The 20669-nt window shown below is 45.6% G+C and overlaps 1 protein-coding gene across 10 annotated transcripts in view; it reads right to left on the bottom strand.

The window, feature by feature from the left end:
- Med15 (mediator complex subunit 15) overlaps positions 1-20282 on the bottom strand; it is a 63433-nt gene extending 43151 nt beyond the window's left edge. For 4 of the 10 annotated variants that reach the window (XM_038344354.1, XM_038344359.1, XM_038344361.1 and 1 more), the window contains exon 1: positions 20125-20282. The gene's annotated coding sequence lies outside the window, so the exon portion shown is untranslated. Of the gene's footprint in view, positions 1-426; positions 514-596; positions 1300-6341; positions 6478-20124 lie in introns of those variants that run through there. The other 6 variants (XM_038344356.1, XM_038344357.1, XM_038344358.1 and 3 more) reach the window with 6 other exon arrangements.
- Positions 20283-20669: the final 387 nt, after the last annotated feature.

Here is a 20669-nt window from a genome sequence, read left to right as displayed (position 1 = left end):
GTGCATATGCCATCCAAGCAAAACATTCACACACATAAAATAAAATACATTATCTTTTAAAAAGAAAGAGCAGGTATATATCTGTTAGAAAAAAGCCTATTAACTTGTGGCCCTGAGGCCTGGAGCCTGGTAACTCTGCCCTTCCCACAGCCTGTCTTTTCTTTGCAGCACTGGACTTGCTGGTAAACAAATCAGTAAGTTGGGGGCTCTGAGCTTTAACTCAGCCCAGTTGGTACTCAAAAGCATTCTGACCTCCAAAACACAAACCAGCTGAGTCTACTTACATGAAGAACATGTGTGTGGACTACAGCATCGTACCTTTGAAATCATGGAGAGGGCACGGGTAGGAGTATCAATAATGAGACATACCAAACCTATCATTGGACAAGTGAGATGCTCAGCAGGTAAAGCAATTGCTGCACAAACCTGATAACCTGAGTTTGATCCCCAGAACCTATAAAAGGTGAGAAGAAAGAACTGGCACCATAAACTTGTCCTCTGAGGACTCGAAGGCTAGTAAAGGAAAAAGAAAAGGCTTTTTAGTAATGGCACATGACTGTTATGGCTACCGCACAAAAGTGAACAGAAAACTTTACCTGCTGCTTATACAGGCCTTGGCTTACACATTCCACAACGCTGTCATTCTTAAACCTCCCTCAGGTCCCAGGTTCCACTTTGAACAATTTAAACAGAGAGGAGACTATAAGTCTGGCCACTTGGGCAGATGGGGAGTTTCACTGCAAAAGACGCTGCCAGCATTCTTTCCTAAGTACACCAGTGCTCTCCTTCACAGTTTACCAGGGGCCGGGATTCTATCAGGAAGCCTGGAAAAAGTACCTTCTCCTGAAAAGAGCACAGGGAACTTAAAGGCAGATCAGGACTTAAAAGTTGTTGAAACCCTCTGCTCCCCCTTGAGCTGCCCTTTAAAGGCCCATTCCTTTGATGTAGGGATGGGCCTAAAGGCCTGTTGTAAATCAGGGTTGTCTCCTTTTGTTTTGGAATAGAACCTAATCAGGTCAATCTTGGTGAACAAACACTTGCAGAAACTTTCCAGCAGCCCTAACTTCAGTTAAGGCAGAGCTTTTTCTTTCCTACACTTCCTAACAAGCCTGGTCAGATCAGGGTACTTAGCTTCCAGGAATATTGGAGGCGGTGCTCCATATCATCAATTTCTTCTGCATCACCAGAGGCCAGAGGGACACTGCTGAGGGTGAGCTCTAGTCTCCCAGCAGACTAATGTCACACATATAAATGGGTGTGGGGTAGTTCCAGGTCAGGCTCCAAAGCCACAGAGAAACCCTGTCTCGAAAAAAAAAAAAAAAATGGGTGTGGGAATCAACTGTTAGAGACCCAGAGTTCAAGGAGCATCAACCCAGCTAGAGATAATGAAAGATAATTCTATTCTGACAAACTTGAATATACTGGGGGGGGGGGGGGGATGACACACACCACAACACACAACGACACCACATAGACAGGATACAACCTCAACTGGAAGAAGCCAGATCTGCTGTGAGCTGTGCAGAACAATACCATGCTCTGCCAATCTCACATCCCATTCACGGTGCCTGCAGTCTCTTCATATTTAGTAAAGCCAGACGCAAACCATATTTTGAAATGTTTTTGCTTATATTTAGTCAAGTACAGTGGAAAGCAGCCAAGCACTCGGCCTTCCTCTGTGCTGCACTTTGTCCCTGACACACCTTACTCCTGCAAGTCTTGGGTGTGGCCTGATTCAGACTCTTCCTAAGGAAAAGTTCAGGTCCTCCCTTACAGTAAGACCAAAGACTTTGTCAGAGGCTGTGATCAGGTCTAAGCCACCCTGGAATAAACCTGGCTGCTATCCAGCTCTGTCTGATCACCCTGAATGAGGCTTTGCCATCTCCCACCCACAGAATGCGTTCCAAGCACTTTGACACATAGAGCATCCTGTCTCCTTTGGAGCCAGGCACTGGTGCCCTTCTAGCCATAGTTGCCTGGGTGTCTGGTTTAGAATGGAGCCTCCTAGGGACTGATTGATCATTACAGCCTAGGTCTCCCCCTTCACAAAAGAGACTTCCACAGCTGCCCTTGAAGCATGGTATATCTAAAAGGCACTGCCTGGCACTACCTAAGCAGCAGCGAGTGAAACATTAAGAGACCCTGCTGGGACTAGGCATCACAGCACAGCCTTAACCCCGTGGTTCTCAACCTGTGGGTTATGATCTCTTTTCACATGGGTCATCTAAGACTTATGATTCCTACCAGTAGCAGAATTAGTTATGAAGTAGTAATGAAAATACTTTTGTGGAGCCGGGCGGTGGTGGCGCACGCCTTTAATCCCAGCACTCGGGAGGCAGAGGCAGGCGGATCTCTCTGAGTTCGAGGCCAGCCTGGTCTACAAGAGCTAGTTCCAGGACAGGCTCTAGAAACTACAGGGAAACCCTGTCTCGAAAAACCAAAAAAAAAAAAAAAACAAAAAAAAAAAAAAAAAAAACTTTTGTGGTTGGGAGTCACAATATGAGGAACTGTATTAAAGGGCTGCAGCATTAGAAAGGTTGAGAACCACTGCTTTAAACCCAGAACTTGGGAGGCAGTGACAGATGAGTCTGAAGCCAACCAGGTCTATATAGTTCCCCGACAGCCAGAGTTACACAGTGAGACTCTGTCAAAAAAAAAAAAAAAAAAAAAGGCAGAGAGACCCTAACTGTGCAGTGACGGCACCCTCTATTAAAGAAAGTCCAACACACAGTAACATTACTGTCTTCCCAGGTGAGGTATCAGTGAGCCCCACAGTTCCTTGGACAAAGCTGCCCCATTTGGACTGACTTATCTTGGGTATCTTTAACAGAGAAGCTCTACCACACCAGTACAAAAGCCATAGTTGTGCTAACAAGCACAGACCAGTCACTTCTACTTTTCTTCCCTGACTCCTCCCGACCCTTTTCCAAGCCCTGTTCTATCTATCACCCAAGGACCTGCTCAGGACTCTTTGACCCACTCTCTTCATCACTGGCCTCCACCCTAGGCAATGCCCGGCTCCTTCTTTGGTTCACACTGAAGGGAAAGGGTACCCACTTTTCTGGTCTCCTGCAGATGTCTAGCAGAGAAAGATTTCTTTCCCCTTTGGGTGTCAGAACTCACCATCCTGAGCTCAAAAGACAGGAGCTCCTCCCTTTAAGGTTCATTTTTTATATGTATTTTTGTTTTTGTTGGTGGTGGTTTTCTGAGACAGGGTCTCGGTCTCTCTGTCTCTGTCTCTCTCTGACTATCATGAAGCTGGTCTTGAACTCAGTGATCCTCCTTCCTCTCCCCTTGAGTGCTGGGATTACCTGGTCTTGGGTTTCATTGTTTACTTTGGTTTTGTTTTTTGTTTTGGTTTATTTTGTTGTTGTTTTTGGTTATTTTAATTTTGAGACAGGTAGGGTTCATGTAGCCCAGGTTGGCTTGGAACTCACTACATAGCTGAAGATGACCTTGAAGTTCTGATCTTCCTGTCTGCCTTGCCAAGTGCTAGGAATTTCTGTCCACACTGTCTTATCTAAGTGGACTCTTGGAAAATTACTACCTGTGTATATAGTCTGTTCACCACCTGGAATAGAAGCACACAGTTTGCATGTGATGGAGAAGGGTCATCTGTCTATGTGTTACTTTCATTGGTTAATAAAGAAACTGCCTTGGTCCTTTGATAGGACAGAAAATTAGGTAGGCAGAGTAAACAGAACAGAATGCTGGGAGGAAGAAGGCAGTGAGGCAGTCGCCATGCCTCTCCTCTCCGAGACAGACGCAGGTTAAGATCTCTCCTGGTAAGACACTACCTCGTGGTGCTACACAGATTACTAAATATGGGTTAAAGCAAGATGTAAGAGTTAGCCAATAAGAGGCTAGAGCCTAATGGGCCAAGCAGTGTTTAAAAGAATTTGGGTAAAGCTAGCCGTGCAGGAGCCAGGCGGCTGAATGCAGCCCGCTGCTCCTTCTACATGCATGTGAGACCCTTCACCCTGAATGTTTAATAGAGTACCAGAAGACAATTGAGGAAGGGTTATATAGTACCAGGATGACAAAGGTTTTAGTAGGCTTGTCACCAGAGATAGACATTAAAGAAGGTATCTGCCACCCTTTTACCATCATCTGTCAGGGAGAAAAGGAAAGGTGTCCTTTGTTCCATGCATTCAGGAGGCCCTGCCCACTGCTCCTACCTCCCTCTTCACAATGAGAGACCACTAGGGACTTGTTCTTTGGAAAAGTCCCTAATGCCACACCTGCAGGCTATCGAAGGCAGGTCCCAAGAAAAGAGCTGACAGAACCCAGCAGCAAGTAGCTCAAGGTTAACCGTGCTGAGACCCAAGTAAGAAGAATTGGGAAGAATTACCAACAAGTATAGAAAAGCACCACCCCACCTGCCCAAAGGCAAAAACAACTATTAACAGCAGTATGCCTCTATGCACAGTGCATTATTTGCATAGGCATAAAATGTGAACATTCCTTACTGATATCCTCAGTTAAAGGCTGGGAGCAGAAGCAGAGGTAATACAGTATAGGGTTACAAAGTACATCTGCAGATCATTCGTGTTAACTCATAAGAAAGCAGCATGTACAAGTCAGTATGAACAGAGGCACATGCCAGAGGACAAGAGCCAAAGTTTGTTGCTACCTTTGAGAACAGTGTATGAATAGAGGGCCAATGACGTTTGCAATTCATATGCATTCTAAGTTTAAGGGGCTGGAGAGATGTCTCAGTAGGCAAAGCGCTTGCTGCACAAGCATGAGGATCTGAGTGCAGAGCCCAGCCCCACACAGAAGCCAGGTACAACAGCACTCATTTATAACCACAGTGCTCCGAGTGCACAGAGAGGCAGATCCTGGAGCTTTGCTGGTCTCCAGGCCGTGAGAGACCCTGACAGAAGAACATACCTGGTGTTGACCTGCAGGCTCTACACCTACACCCATGCACGTATACACACACATACACACACACACACACACACACACACACACACACACACTAAAGAATAATAGAGCACTATATAGCGTTGGCTAGTCCGGAACTATATCTACTATCACATCCCAAGCACTGGGATTAAAGGTGTATACCTCATGCCCAGCCTAATACATTTATTTACTTACTTTTCTTTTAGAGAGAGAGAGAGAGAGAGAGAGAGAGAGAGAGAGAGAGAGAGAGAGAGAGAGAGAGAGAAAGTCTCACTTTGTAGCCTTGGATGTCCTGCAATTCACTATGTAAACCAGGCTGGTCTCAAACTTATAGACATCTGCCTGCTTCTGCCTCCTGAGTGGTGGTGGCGCATGCCTTTCATCCCAGAACTCAGGAGGCAGAGAGAGGCAGATCTCTGTGAGTTCGAGGCCAACCTGGTCTACAGAGCAAGTTCCAAAAAGAAAACAATTAAATTGCCTGTTGTGGTGGTTTGAATAAGAATGGCCCTATAGATGGGTGGTAGGAGCACCAACTTTAATCCCAGCACTTGAGAGGTGGAGACAGGTTGGATCTCTGAGTTCAAGGCCAACCTGGTCTACAGAGCAAGTTCCAGCACAGCCAGGGTTACACAGAGAAACCCTGTCCTGGAAAACAAAACAAACACAAGACAAATAGAAGTTATTTGTGGGGTGAAAATCAGATAATGAAAGCTGAATGTGGTGGCTCATCCCTTTTTCTGATCTCAGTCTTCTGAGTAGAGGCTGAGGCTGGCAGAGTTCTCCTGGACTACAAACTGAGATACTGTTGTTAAACAATAATCATGAATTAGTGAGCTACGATGGCTCACACCTGTCACATAAGGCACTTGGCCAGCTAAGGCAGGAAGATTAAAGCAAGTTTGAAACCTGGGTTGCAGAATGAGACCTTGTCTCCAAAAGCAGGGACAGGGGCACTAGGCTAGGTCAGGTGTGGTGGTTACACACTCTAAATAGAGCATTCAGGAAGTAAAAGGCTGACAGGCTTAAGTTCCAGGTCTGTCAAGGCTGCGATAGTGAGAATTTGTCTCAGAAGGATGTAAGGGGTAGAGAAGGACTAGAGAGATGGTTCTGTCGTTAAGAGCACTTGCTGCTCTTATAGAAGACCCATGTTCTTTTCCCAGCACCCACCCAGAGATTCACAACCCTAAGTAACTCCAGTTTTAGGGATCTGATGCCCTCTTCTGACCTCCATAAGCACCACAAGTGTATACGGTGCAATTCATACACACAGGCAAAACACTCATATACATAAAATATACATATGTATATATATATGATATGCGATCATATAATAAATAATGATTTTTAAGAAGAGAAAATGCTCATAATGTATCACAGACACAGAAAATGTTTGGGGCTAGAGAGATAGTTCAGAGGTTAAGATTCTGTACTGCTCTTCCAGAAGATCAGAGTTCAACTCCTAGCACATGGAAGCTATGTTGGGTGGCTTACAAACATCTGCAACTACAGCTCCTACAGACAGGACACTCTCTTCTGGCCTCCTCAGGTACCTGCATGCACAACCTCCTGAAACATAATTTAAAACAAATCAAATATTTTGGGGGGTTTTTCTTGTTTGTTTGTTTGGTTTTAGTTTTTTGAGACTGGGTTTCTCTGTGTAGCTTTGGTGCCTGTCCTGGAACTCGCTCTATAGACCAGGCAGTCCTTGAACTCACAAAGATCTGCCTGCCTCTGCCTCTGCTTCCTGAGAGCTGGCATTAAAGGCGCTCACCACCACCACCCGGCTAACATCTTAAAAGAAAAGACTTCTTTTTTGTTTTAATTTTTTAAAAATATTTATTTATTTATTATGCATACATTATTCTGTGTGTATGCCTGCAGGCCAGAAGAGGGCACCAGATCCCATTACAGATGGTTGTGAGCCATCATGTGGTTGCTGGGAATTGAACTCAGGACCTTTGGAAGAGCAGGCAATGCTCTTAACCTCTGAGCCATCTCTCCAGCCCAAGAAAAGACTTCTTAAGGTTAAAACTAGTTCAAAAATTTGGAAATTCGCTTGCCCAGAGTATAAATTAAAATGCCTTTCTGTTCTTAAGAAAAGAGAATAGTTCCAGGACAGGCTCTAGAAACTACAGGGAAACCCTGTCTCAAAAAACCAAAAAAAAAAAAAAAAAAGAAAGAAAGAAAGAAAGAAAGAAAAGAAAAGAAAAGAAAAGAAAAGAAAAGAGAAGTGCACAGTGAACATCAGTCACTGTAGAGGAAAATCTGATCATTTTCTTTCTGTGGTGTTCAGGATGGAGTCTGGGTTATTCGTGCTGGGCAATTCCCAGCTTATTCACGTTTCTAACCCTCCTGTTTCAGCTACAAGACATGAAGCTTCTCTTTTAGCAACAAATCATGCATTCTTCAGGTCAGAGAATAGAAGCTGGTAGGGACTTTGAGACAGGCAAGGCCAACAAGCCACAACCTGAGCGGCGCCTCCTAGCTGCAGCTCCAGTGCTTCGCTACCCAGAAAAGGCCCTGTCCTCCCCACACAGGCCTGGCTCTCATCTGGTCTTCTGCTTCCTTGGGATCTTTCGGGTGGTATCAGTCCCATTACTGCTCACCCTCTAAAGCACTGCAGCAATTCACTACCCCCATATCCAGGTGATCCCGCCTTCAAGGGAGGAAATGCTGAGACATCAGTTGTTTGGTCACCACAGTAAACACCTGGGCTCTTAGACCTCACAAGCAGCTGAGGCACATCTGCCAAACTATAGTACTTCTTCCTTTATCAGCAAACATTTGCAAGCTCCCTGACTTTAGATTCATTCATTCATTGGTGTGTGTAGGTGCACACAAGAGACCAGAAAGGGTGGAATTCGTCAGAGCTGGAGTCACAGGTGTGTTTTTACAATACTCAGCTTGCTGCATGGGTGCTGGGATCGAAACTTCCACTCTCATAATTGAACAGGAAGCACTTCCAACCATTCAGGCATCTCTCCAGCCCCAGGTTCACAAGACTAAACTAGTATATTTCAGAACTCAACTATTTGCCTTCACATAGGAATGGGTATTTTGGACTAGAAGAGAACAGAGACTTGCACACTTTCTATTCACACTTCTCTCAGTTGCTCAGCCAACCTCTCCTCCTCCTGCTCCCTCTCAGGAAGGCCAGTGAGAAAAATCAATGAGGGCTAGCCTGTAGAACAGCCAGGTTGCTGCCCTTTAAACTCTGAGCTGGTTCAAATGATATGAGCTTCTGGCATTTCCAATCTGTTGGTTTAACCTCAAAAGAACTAAGGTGGCGGGAGTGGTGGCGCATGCCTTCAGTCCAACACTCAGGGAGTTCTTGGTCCATACAGTGAACTTCAGAACATCCAGAGTATCATAAGGAGACTCTGACTCAAACACACACACAAACAAGAACCAAGAGCTGGAAAGACCCTTTGACCTCTGACCTGATGCCAGCCTGGGGCCCAGAACTTCTCCACTGCCACAAAGCAATCACACAACATTCTGCCAGTATGGCTTTGTGGTACTGAGACAAGGAGCCCTATCTTTAGAGATCAGAACTCACAGCTAGAATCCCATGGCATCCTGGGTGTGAGTTAAAATAGGCAGAAGGAATAGAAAGTGCAAGTGACAGAACACTGGCCAGGTGTGGCTACCTCTCAAAGGAACTAGAAATTTTTTCCTATTATCTCTACTTCTGGAAATGTTCAAAAGTCCATGGAAGAACTTATCCCCAAGAGTGTTAAATCATGTTTATCTTAAGCAGATGGGGAGCTATGCATAAAGTCTATGCTTCTTGTGAATGGAAGCTGTGGGCACATAAGGGCTAGCCAGAACCAGGCTAGGCAGAAAGAACAGCCTCAAGCAGGAAAAAACCTACAACTCAGAACTGGACTCAGGACAGTCTGTGTGTGTGCCTACCAGCATAACAGACATTCAACCAACCGTGTGTGTGCCTACCAGCATGATAGACATTCAGTCGTGTGTGTGTGTGTGTGTGTGTGTGTGTGTGTGTGTGCCTACCAACATGACATGCAGGTATTTGTGTGTGTGCCTACCAGCATAACAGACATTCAGTCATGTGTGTGTGCCTACCAGCATAACAAATATTCAGTCATATTAGAAGCTCATAGGTCTAGGAGAAATGTATTCCTATGTCAATAATGGCACAACTGGACAGAGAGATTATAAAAATACTTTCCTGTCTTTCAATCCCCTATAATGTTATCTGATAGGGAGTGAAGTGCTACACCCAAAATTCTGGCTATACTGACCAAAACAGAAGAGAGAGGCAGGGCTGAGGAGAGAGAGGCAGGGCTGAGGAGAGGCAGGGCTGAGGAGAGGGAGGCAGGGCTGAGGAGAGGGAGGCAGGGCTGAGGAGAGGGAGGCAGGGCTGAGGAGAGAGAGGCAGGGCTGAGGAGAGGGAGGCAGGGCTGAGGAGAGAGAGGCAGGGCTGAGGAGAGAGAGGCAGGGCTGAGGAGAGGGAGGCAGGGCTGAGGAGAGAGAGGCAGGGCTGAGGAGAGAGAGGCAGGGCTGAGGAAAGAAAGGCAGGGCTGAGGAGAGGGAGGCAGGGCTGAGGAGAGGCAGGATAAGGCTGCCATGGAGCCACTTCTATGAGGCCAAGGACTTGGATGTCTGTACTCCCTCATCCCACAGCCCTCTCTGGAAAAATAAGCACAGACTAATTAAGGCAGAGGTGAGCCTCTGAGATACTTTATGGAGTAGTCTCTGAGAGGTAACTAAACCTTGGCTCCTACTTCCTTCCCTTCTGTTCTCTAGACTACATATTTTTTTTTTTTTGGCTTACCAAACAGAACTACCTTAAATGATCTCTCATGCTCTTTTGTCATAACAGTCTTTTTCTTTTTCAAAAACTAAAAATAAAATTTTACTGTGTGACATGGAAGAGGAGTGTGGGGAGAGACAGACAAATGCGGGGTGAGGAGGTTAGAGAGTAACTTTGTAGATTTGATTCTTCCTCTCTTCTTTATGTGAGTTCTAAGGCTCATAGCTCAGGTAGTGCCTGAACTATTCATCCATTTTAAACAGACAGGGTCTAGCTGTGCATACGCTCATCCCGTGCACCTTTCGGAAGACTGCTGCCAGGGGACTCTCAGCACCACTGCTGCTGGAGCATTTCACCCACAATCCAAATTACCTTGCACCCCTCTTCTCAGAATCAATACAGCATCAATCTTTCTCTGCAGGGTGAATACCTGACCTGTGCCTCCCTTCTTTCCTCTGCAAGCTCACGTATGCAACCACACTCACACATGTACAAGTATACACACACCAAATCCAACCCTTCCTTCCTTCACAGGCTTTCTCCTAAACCATCCCGTCTGGTCTTATTGCCACGATACCTGAGAGGGTCTCAAATATGAATATGGATTCAAATGCAAAAAGATTGCTTTTTTAAAGGTAGATGCTGTGAAAACACCAGGTCCAACCAAGCATCAAGCAAGTAACACTTCCTGACACTGCTGAATATATAAACTACTCAGAGGCTGGGTGTGGTAACACACGCACACATGCCTTTAATCCCAGGTGGATCTCTGTGAGTTCGAGGCCAGCTTGGTCAACAAGCTGAATTCCAGGACAGCCAAAGATACACAGAGAAACCCTATCTCGAAAAAAAGAAAAAAGAAAAAAAAAAGGAAAGAAAAACTACTCAGAACGATGTGCCAAGAGTCTGACTCCATTCTGACACCCACAGCCCCAAAAGTAAAGTGATGGCATTCACCTTGGATTAGGTTCCCAGGACCCACAGCAGTTCACAGTCACAGGAAGCCCGGTAGTAGACACCTTTAAGTTCAGCATTCAGTAGACTGAAGCTGGAGTATTTTAAATTCAAAGCCAGTCTGGGCTACACAGTGCAAACTCTATCAGAGAGAGAGAGAGAGAGAGAGAGAGAGAGAGAGAGAGAGAGAGAGAGAGAGAGAGAGAGATTGATTTAGGGATGCAGATTTATGGGTAGCACGTTTGCTAGCACACTCAAGGCCCTGGGTTCAATTCCCAGCATGCCACTCCTATACTCATGAGGTGAAGGCAGTAGGTTCAGAAGTTCTTGGTCATCCTGTAAAAGTGAGTGTTTTGAAAACAAATCATAAATAAATCATCTTTAAAGCAGAGAGACATGTTCCTATGAGAGGTATCCTTAAAAGTCAAGTGATTTAAAGGGAGAAAAGAGAAACTAGTTGATAGTTGAAGTGAGCCTCTCACTGGGAAACAGAGAGCTCAATCTCTTTGGCTCTCTAGCACCAGGACTCCAGTTGCTCATCTATGGAACACCTAAAAAGGAGTTTATTTCCCTAGTCATCATCCTTTTTTAAAGGTGAGACCTAGTTGTGTAGCTCGGGCTGGCCTTGAAGTGCTGGAATTGCAAGCGGGAGCTGGAATCACAGACACACATTTCTCAAGAGGTGTGGTGAAACCCACCCAACCATGAGAAGATCCTGATGGATAGACCTGAACTACTTGTCAGGACCCAGGTGGTGGTGGCGGCAGTGGAGTTCAAGGCCAGCCTGGCCTACAGGATTCCAGTAATGTGTAGAACAGAGAAACCCTGTTTCGAAAAATCAAAACAACAGTACCAAAAACAAACAAACAAGAAACTCACAGGCTGGAGAAATGGCTCAGTGGTTTAGAGCACCTGTACTTAACAAAGACCGGGGTTTCAGTTTCTAGCACCCACATAGCACTTAACAACTATCTGTAATTCTAATTCCAGGGGATCTAGTACCCTCCCTTCTGGCTTTTGAGGGCACCAGGTACATACTCAATGCACTTACTTACATGCAAACAAACACTCATACACATCAAATAATTTTTTAAATTGATGTGTTAATGAGAAAGGGGGGACTGGAGACATGACTCAGCAGTTATAAGCACTGGCTGCTCTTCCAAAGGACCTGGGTGGATTCCCAACAGTCACATGGTGGCTCACAACTATATGTAACTCCACTTTCAAGGAATCTGACTCCTTCTACTGGTCTCCACAAGCATCAGGAGCACAAGTGATAAAAAGTTACATGTAATCAGCCAGTGGTGGCGCACACCTTTAATCCCAGCACTCAGGAGGCAGAGGCAGGAGGATCTCTGAGTTCAAGACCACCCTGGTCTACAGAGTGAGTTCCAGAACAGCCAGGGTTACACAAAGAAACCCTGTCTTGAAAACAAAAAACAAAACAAAACAAACAAATAAAAAACTCAAAAAACAAAAAAGACTACTTTAGAAACTGGAGTGATGACTTAGAGGTTAAGAGAACCTATTACTCTCCAAAGGCTCTAGATCTGATTCCTAGCACCTATATCCAGCAGCTCACAACCATCTCTAACTCCAGTTCCAGGGGGTTCTAACCTCCAAGGGCACCTGTATTCATTTGCATACACACTCACACACACACACACACACACACACACAATTAAAAACAAAAATAATCTTAAAAATAAAAAAGTGCCGGGCAGTAGTGGCACACGCCTTTAATTAAGAGGCAGAGGCAGGGGATCCCTGTGAGTTCGAGGTCAGCCTGGTCTACGAAGGGAGTTCCAGCATAGGCTCCAAAGCTACAGAGAAACTCTGTACCGAAAAACCTAAATGAATGAATGAACGAACAAACAAACAAACAAATAAATAAAGCTCCATTCCATGATGTAGTAGTGAGCATCCTCATTTCACCAGGGTATGAACAGCCTGGAATTATGTCTTGGTAAGAAAGGAAATGAACGATTTAAGATTACCAGAATAGAGTATTGCTAGTTGGTTCATCCTCATTTATGTGTCTCAAGCTGATTTAGTTGGCTGACCAGCATCTTCATGTGTTACTTCTGTCTTTACTCAAGCTATCACCCAACAGTGAGCCCCAGCACCACATCTCCACAGGCCCACAACAGTGTTCACTCCGTGTCAGACACACTCCAGGATCGTGTGCATTCTAATGCTAATTCCAAAAGCATTCATGCTCTTCCTGCCCTACAGAGTTAAAGCTCATAGGAAACAAGTCTTCAAACTATCCCATACAAACTGCCTTGTCTTCACTGACTTTCAGGGACAAGGGACAGGACGGGAGGCCCACTGTCCTGGAGGAAGAGCTGCCCAGCTCAGCCACAGGAAGGATGGGTCTTTCAGGCAGAACAAACGAGGCACACAGCAGTCAAGCAAAGAGTTGGGTTCATCTGAGGATCCACAGGCAACCTGGTTGGATGTAGTGTGGAATGAGGGAGGGTAAGGCAGGCAGGTGCAGGCCCTGGAGGAAAGATAGACACTCAAGAGTTGAGTCTCTAGACAATGGGCAGCCACTAAACACATTCTGGGTGTCAGAATAGCTGAGGAGAGAAGGTAGAGTAAAAAAAAATAGGACATGGGGGGGTCTTTGAACTGTGCTGCTTCATTTTGTGATCTTAACTGTCCACTTGAAGTTTGGAAAGTTCACTGTAATTCCTTAAAAAATTTCCCTTGGGTATCTAACTGAAACTATTAGCCTAAGGAATGTTTTAAGGCCATGGCTTCACCCCAGTCAGTGACTGCAGCAGGCAGATAATAATGCACTCAGTCCACAACCTCAAGATGGTCGGCACCATCTTCAACAAGCAACAGCCTTGGTCACCATCAGGCAACAGCTGAAAGATCTCTGATCAGAAAACTAATATGTCAACTTTAGTAGGTTAATGGTAGGGCTCAGTCTGTGGCAAGAGGTCAAAGATCATCAGGAAGTTAGATGTGGTAACTGTAATCCCATCACTAGCAAGGTAGAGAAAGGAGAACCTGGAATTCAAGGTTAGCCTGGGCTGTGTGAGACTCTCAACCTGCCTCCTTAAAGGAAAAAAAGGAGACTCAGTAATGGCAAGCTCCTCTCTAAAGGCTTCCACTGCACTTGGCTGGGATTAATTTTTAGCATCCCCTTATCCAGTTTCATGAAATGGACACAACCTTACTCTCCCAGATATTAAAATGTGATTTGCCTTTAATATCATAGAATGGTCCAATCAACATCTGTCTGCAATATGAAGAGGAACAACCACAACAGCAGTGAACTCTTCTCTAGGCCCGCCTTCACTTTATACCTTGGAGCAAGTGCACCCAGCTCTGAGCACGGTGGCTGGCCCAGGCCTACAATGTCGGCATCTCCAGACCAGTTCAAATTACCCAGCCTACCCAGTGATACCCCATCTTGAAACCAAACCAGGAAAAAAGAAAAAAGAGGTGTCTGAAACATGAGTCAACTCAACACAGATAGGTGTGCCACAATCAGTTCAAGGACAACCTCTGGTACTTAATGTGTTCAACAACAGCCTCAGCTACATGAGACCCTTGTCTTTTTTGTTTGGTTGGTTTTTCAAGGCAGAGTTTCTTTGTGCAACACTGGCTGTCCTAGAACTTACTCTGTTGACCAGACTGGCCTCAAACTCACAGAGATCTGCCTGCCTGTCTCCCTAGGGCTGGCAGTGCTGGAATTAAAGACATGTGCCACCATGAACAATGACATTTTGGTGAAGAGGAGAGAGAAAGAGAAAGAGAGAACACCAAAGACATTTTACCAGGACGCTAATACATGCCTTTCCCCAGCTAAGCTGCTCCTTCCTGCATCTGTTTAGAAATGTACTACACTAAAGAGTACCACAGATAAAAGCCTCAAGAGTAAGATGACAGACACAAAATTCAGACAGCAGGGGAAATTTTCTTTTGACATAAAGTTAATGATCATTTTGCATATATTCTATCAGTTTTTATGTTCTCAATAACAGTGCTCAGTTTATTAAAGTTCTTCCCTTAGGGGGAGGGATATTAAGAACAGGGAGCAGGCTAGGGAGATGGCTCAGTGAGTAAGGGCTTGGGGAGGGGGGAAGGCATGAGGGCCTGAGCTTGAGATACAGAGCCTATGTACGAAGCTGGATGCACAAACCTGTGACTCCAGAGCCGGGAAGGGAGAAAGAGGAGGATCCTTGGGGCTTGCTGCTAACCTGTCTAGCTGAGTCAGTAAGTGAGAAACACTGAGAACAGTATCAATTTCTAGCTTACACATCCATACAGAAAACTGAGAAGTAACTGATGAAGCCCTTGCATTCACTCACTGCTTATGTGTTTGCTGTGAACTTGATGTTAGGTATGGACATGTCAGGACAGATGCATACTTGTTCTCTAAGAGCCTGAAGACCAGGGACATGCAACATGAATCCCTCAATGAAGCTCCACAAAACCCTGCTCAGGAGGATCTAAGAATAGTTTCTCCTGTGGTTCTACAGGAAGTATGGGTACTTCATTAAGAGTCAGTAAGAACCAACCAATCATTTCCTACCTACTTTCCTCTTTTGGATTTCTTTAGATGTCACTGCCTCAAACTTCCCGGGCTTAGAGACACCACCTTCATCAACCCAAGCCAGAGTATCTCTAATCACTGCGAGGTCACTGCTAAGAGTTTTCTGCTCAGTCAGTCCCCAGACCCTATGAAGTTTGCACAGAAGTCTCTTCAGTGTCCCTCCAAGCATCCTTGTGAGACAAACTAGACCAATATCATTTCACAGTTGAAAGACCTGATTTGAAAAGTCAAGCAGTGCCAAGGTCACAAAAGCAATAAGTAGAGGTGGGGCAGGTTCCAGTTTCACAATACAGAACACAACGGTCACTGTAACAGGAGAGACTGACCAGGTGGTCCCCAGGAAAACACTGCCTCCTGTACTCTTCATGCTGCAGAGGTCTAGATTTCTCTAGAAATTAAAAAGGGCTGAGTTAGACCTACCAGAAGGTGACCCACTGTAGATGAGTGGACAGGAACGGATCCTAAATATCTGACACCAAAGTAGACATGGAAAGGAAGGAAAGCAGCTCATGACAACAGTGGAGTCTTTAGTCACATTTTCTCAACACCCTAAATACTTAGTAACAGTTGTTTTACAAAGAGACAGTGGCTAGAGGTGCAGGTCTGTAGCCGAGTATATGCTGAGCACAGCCAAGACCCTGGGCTCAATCTCCGCAAGTGAAAACAATGAAACAAACTTTGAATGTTAAAGTGGAAAAAACCAAATAAGCTGGACCACAGGGGGAGTTACAAAAACAAACAAACAAACAACAACAAAAAAAACCCACAAAAGCCAGAGTACAGGACAATGGACTGCCTAATGACAGCATTGGGCCATCATTGCCCTCATTTATGCAATCTAGGAAAGGCAGACCAGTGAAAGGCCTTAAGACTAGATCTCTAGTTACAACTGTCAACTTGTGATTTCCTCAATGGGAGATGTTTGCTCTCTACTAAAAGTTTCCAGAAAGTTTCCCAGTGTTTAGGTAGCTACACACTCCCCTGTATAGGAGGCCTGACAACTGAAGCAGGGCTTCCTGGGGAGTACGTAAACGATCTCCTACTGAGCTACTCCCTACAGCTTCTGATGTGCTCACCCAAATGTGGTAGGCAAATGTTGCCCCCTCCACAAAGTACAGGCCCTAGGTTTTCATTATTCTTCATCTATTATAAATCACTAGGATTTGAAGAACTTCCCAAAATGGCCAAATTTAAACAACAGCATAAACACTGGAGGAAGTCAGAACAAAAGGTGTGTAGACTAGCCCAATACAAATCCTCTCAAATTCTACGAACATAAGAAATTGAGTCACCAGCAAAGTAAACCCTGGAGAGAAAAGAAGCAAACTCAGGAAGTGAGAGCACCCACGAGCTCACTTATTTTTTTTGTCAGCTTGACACATGCTAGGGTCATGTGGGAAGAGTGGATCATCAACTAAAAAATGCTCCCATCAAACTGGCCTGCAAGCCTGTGGGGGAATTTTGTTCTTAGTGACTGATACGGGAGGGCCCAGCCCACTGTGGCAGTGCCCCCACCGGGTAGGTGCTCCTGGGTTGTAAAGAGAAGCAGACTAAACAAGCCATGGAGAAGAAAGAGTAGCACTCTTCCAGTCTCTGCTTCAGTTCCTGCCTCCAGAGGCCTGCGCTGTACATGCATATATTTTGTTTTGAGACAAAGTTCTACATAGCCCTGGCTGTTCAGGGACTCTGTAGTCCAGGCTAGCCTCAAACTCACAGAGCTCTGCCTGTCTCCGCCTCCCAAGTGCTGGGATTAAAGGCAGGTGCCACTATAGCTCTTCAATTTCTACTTACTTTTTACACGTCCAAAGGTTTTGCCTGCATGTATGGACATGTACCAGCTCATGCCTGGTGCCTGCTCAAGAAGAGGCTTTGGAGTCCTTGGAATTGGAGTTATAGATGGCTATGAGTCACCATGCAGGTGCCTGAAATCTAACCCTGGGGCCTTTGCCAGAGTAACAAGTAGTCTTAATCACTGACTGAGTCATCTCTCTAGCCCCTCCTGCCCTGGATGAGTTCCTGCTTTGGCTTTTCTAGATGGTGGGGATAAAGTGTAACATGAAATAAACTCTTTCCTCCCCAAGTTGCTTTTTGGTCATGGTGTTTTTTACAACAATAGAAAGCAAACTAAGACACATGCTCATTCTTAAAAAGCAACTTTGATATGCTCACCCAAATGTTGACCAGTTCCTGTGACTATCCTTCATCATACCCTAAAAGGAACTTACGGATGTGATTAAGGATACAGACAATAACATCATGTTGCATTATTCTAAACTGACCCTGTGAAATGCAGAGAATGCTCTCCAAGTTGGACTTGGAGAGTCAGAAAAATCAGCCAATGTGTTAGAATAGGCCACAAAGAAAGCACAAGGAACAGTCTCCAGGAACAAACACTGACCCCTGGCAAGTGGCCAGGAAGGAAAGAAGATACCTCGGTTTTACAAGTGTTAAGAAGTAGAATTTGGCCAGCATTTTTTGTTGTTGTTGATTTTTGGTTTTTGGATTTTCGAGGCAAAGTTTCTCTGTAGCTTTGGAGCCTGTCCTGGAACTAGCAGTTGTAGACCTGGCTGGTCTCGAACTCACAGAGATCCGCCTGCCTCTGCTTCCCTAGTGATGGAATTAAAGGCGTGCGCCACTGCTGCCCAGCATGCCCAGAAATTTGAATGGGATTGGAAATAGGTTCTTCCCCTAATAGTTTCATCAAGAAGTGTATATTAGCTGGGCGGTGGTGCACACCTTTAATTCCAGCACTCAGGAGGCAGAGGTAGGCTGGATCTTTGTGAGTTTAAGGCCAGCCTGGTGTACACACAGCTAGTTCCAGGACAGCCTGGGCTACACAGAGAAACCCTGTTGCAAAAATCTAAAAGAGTGTATATTGCCAACATCTTGATTTCAGACTTTTAACTAACACTCAACAAATCTTACCTGAGCCTCTCCTCTGACATAAAGAAATGATCAGATATAATTGGTTACTGCAGCAAAATAAAATAATACACAAGCAGCAATATCTTACAAAGGTAGAGGGCACCTCAGTTCCCACAAGGAAGTTGCATTATGACATATCCAGTACGCTTCAGTCTTTCCCCAGCCCTCAGACACTTCTACAGCCTACTGTCTGTGATGATGACACACTACTACAGTGCTACCTGGTTTTCCCCAAAGAATCTTTGCCCTGGGGCTCAGATCATTCCTAAGACTTCATTCCTAAGATTTCATGTAGATATCACTCAAGTGCACCAATAAAGCACTTGTGGGCTGGAGCCTGGCTCGGGTTAGCACACTCAGTGGCTGCTCTTGCAGAAAATCCAGGTTCAATTCCCAGCATTCATAAAGCAGCTCATAAGAACCCCTGTAACTCCAGGCCCAGGGGGGCCCATACCCTGACCTTAGAGGGCACCAGTCATACACGGTACACATATATACAGGCAAGCAAAACACTCATGCATATAAAATAAAAAAACAAAACACTTGTTTGCCGAACTGTCTGCAAACTGTCCGAGGGTTATTCTGTGGTGGTACCAAGCCCTGATAGAGTACCCAATCCTTCCGATGTACTGATGCTTCCCTGCATTTAGCCCGGCCTCCTTCTTTCCACACTGCTTCACCCCACCCCCTCCAACCAGTAAGTTACCAACATGTCCACACATTCCCCTTTCTCTGGAATGTGTCTTCCTCTTTCAATTTCCATCATCTAATGTGGGCCTTTATAATCCCTGCCAACTATGTCTTCCACAACCAACTCATGAACCCGTATGATGGACAGTGGCCTAGCAGTGAGACTGTGAGTGAAAACAGAACCCCACACCCCACAGAGCAAAAACTCCCCCAACTGCCTACTTCGCCCACTCGGATCCTTAATTCATCTCCAGGGACTCAGGGACCTTTCCAAAAGTAATGCTGGACCACCTCAAGGCAGACCACATGTCAAACAGATACAGGTTATTTGCCCAGCATCCCCATCACTAACCATGCCAGCATCTGCTCCATCTCCTTGACTGTTTTGCTCCCAAGATAGAGAACTCTCCACCTACAACAATCCTTCATGATGGCTTCCCAGTCATAGGCTGGGAATGGTGGCCTGTCCCCCACCTACTTTTCTTTCTAGAGCTCAATCTGTCACCTACTCTAGCAGGCTGCTCCAGTCCTACTCATCTAACACTTTAGCGCCCACAACGTGATTGAGCATTGCCACAACTGTACTATCTGTTCCTTTACCGGCAGTACCAACCCTCAGGGAAAAGGCTGTGCCACAAGCAATTTTCTAAACACTTCCGGAAGCTCAATAAAACGGCTAGGTGAAACAAGCACTCAGCAATGCTCCCTGAACAGAGGGCACCCCAGCCCTTCATTCCCTAATCCACAGCTGCTTCCTTCCAGCGTTCGGCCAACTTCACACACTGTGGAAGAGAACACTATTCTCTGTCCCCACTGCCCGCCCTCCAAACACCTACTAACCTTCCAATAATCTTTCAATTTTGTCTTCCACCTACCCTCCTCCAAATCACTGATGTGGTTTTCGTTTTGTTTATTATTATTATTATTATTATTTTTGTAATAAGCCGCTCGGCACCCCTGGTAACTCTGGAGCTGCCTCTTTCTTCTGTATTCCGTGAGAATCTAAGCAGAGGAAAAATTGCACTCAAGCACACAAATGACGAGGCGGCTCACGACGATGACTCACTAGCCAGGGTTGCTGGGTTTGCAGAGCTTGACCCCAGAAAAACTAACCAGCAGTCTCTGCCGCCCCAGACAGCCCAGGGAGACGGCAGAAGGATCCCCGCACGTTCCCGGCGCCCAGCTGACCCCGCGGGTTCCCGCCAGGGTCTACGGGGGGTCCAGCACGGCCTCACCCTCCCCCGCGGCGAAGGTCCGACCACCGGTTCCTCGCTCCGGCCACACTAACATTTGGCTGACCAACTTCTGCGAAAGGCGGCGCTACGCCAGTCGGTCTCTTCCCCGAAACTGTCCATGCCCGTAGCCCGTGCCCCTCGCCCCACCGCTGCCGCCGCCGCCGCCTCTAACACAGCGCCAGGCCCGAACGCGGAAGCCGAGCGATCCCGCTGCCGGCTACGCCGGAAGTACAGAGAGTTTGTCGGAAATGGTTGTCTGGTGTCCTTATACGCATGCGCGTGCGCGCACACACACGGTCTATAGGATATCTACCATATTTTGTTGTCAGTATTGAGGGCGGCTCATCTTACTGTTGGAATAATTGCTAATAGATAATACACTTTTTTTTCTAAACAATGTTATAGTTTGACATTTAATATCTAATTTAACGTATATGTACATTACTACAGCTATCAAGATAAAACTAGTATGTCCCACCACCAAAAAACAATGTCAGATTTAAGATCTCTGCCCATTGAATCAGTAAGCTTAATATTTAAAAGAAAAGCAAAAGCCAATGTCTGTCAATGCTTTTTCTGTAGTTCATATTCCTTACTT

This window comes from Arvicola amphibius, chromosome 10 (assembly GCF_903992535.2).
Source record: "Arvicola amphibius chromosome 10, mArvAmp1.2, whole genome shotgun sequence".
Classification (NCBI taxonomy): domain Eukaryota; kingdom Metazoa; phylum Chordata; class Mammalia; order Rodentia; family Cricetidae; genus Arvicola; species Arvicola amphibius.
This window is presented reverse-complemented; position numbering and strand designations above follow the sequence as displayed.